Raw genomic sequence first — 1,277 nt, 5'->3', positions numbered from 1 at the left:
CACACAGAAAGTGCTCCACACGTGCTCCTGTAATTGTTTTTAATTCAGAAGTCATAAGGGGGCTCTCGAAGTTAGGATGAGAGTTAGTAAGGACCTCAAGCATCCATCTTACCAATGAGGCTGCTCCTCTTCCCAGCTGTGTGACCTGGAGAATGTAGCTGTATCTCTCTGAGCCTCAGTCCTTCCATCTGTACAATGGGCACCACATCACCTCCCTCAGAGTTAAAATGATGACTCATCCCTTCACCCTCTGCTCTGGCTTAAGGGGACATTCGTCTCTGCTTTGTGCTTCTGGGCCTGTGTTCTTGGTGGCCCCCCCACCCAGAACCCACTCCCCCATCTAACCCATTGGCTCCATCTCATCCTTGGGGGTCAGTGCAGAAACTACCACCTCCAAGAAACCTTTTCCAACTCCAAGCTTGGATCAGGGACCTTCTCTGGGCTCCCTCATCACAGAAAATGTCACACCATGTTGGGAATATCTATACTAGACACAGGAGGATCCAGGGCTGGGTATTTTCTAAGGTAAAAAAATATGTATGGGATTTAATACATTTTTCTCCTTCCCTCCCTCCCAATTTCCAACTTCTCATACCCTTGGCCTATCCTTCCCTCCTCCTTTCCTTTTTTCCCCTTTCTCCCGAAAACCCCCTGGGGCCCAGAGCCATTGGTAACCCTCCNTGGAGTGTGGTGTTACAACACCAAGGTCAAGGCCAGCCACCACCCTCCCCGAAAAAAAAAAGCATAAAAAGAAAGAAAGAAACAAACAAAATGATGACAAGTGGAACTTTCAGGAGAGAGCAGAACTGTGGTTACTAAAGGGGGGAAGTGGGAAGGGGAGAGGGATAGTGAGAGGTTGGTTAATGGACACATAACAGCGAGACAGGAAGAAGGTCTGTGGTGTACGGTGGAGCGAGGCCGCTATAATTAACAACTTACTGCACGTTACCAAACGGCTAGAAGAGAAGAGATCCAATGTCCTCATCACAAAGAAATGATTAGGTTTTGTATGATGAATATGCTAATTACCCCGATTCAGTCATCACATATTGTATACGTGTACTGATATTCAACTTTGTACCCCACAAATATGTATGATCAATACGTTTCAATAAAAAATAAAAATTGAAAAGATATAAAGGTACTGAACAAACAGGTGTTTGCTGTATTGGGCCCTGGCTGGCCCCTGACGTACAGCATTAACAATAGTATTTACCACACAGAAAGTGCTCCACACGTGCTCCTGTAATTGTTTTTAATTCAGAAGTCATAAGGGG

The sequence above is a fragment of the Galeopterus variegatus genome, unplaced genomic scaffold (genome assembly GCF_000696425.1).
Source record: "Galeopterus variegatus unplaced genomic scaffold, G_variegatus-3.0.2 Scaffold870, whole genome shotgun sequence".
Lineage (NCBI taxonomy): Eukaryota > Metazoa > Chordata > Mammalia > Dermoptera > Cynocephalidae > Galeopterus > Galeopterus variegatus.
The sequence above is the reverse complement of the archived record's forward strand: the minus strand, read 5'-3'. Positions refer to the sequence as shown.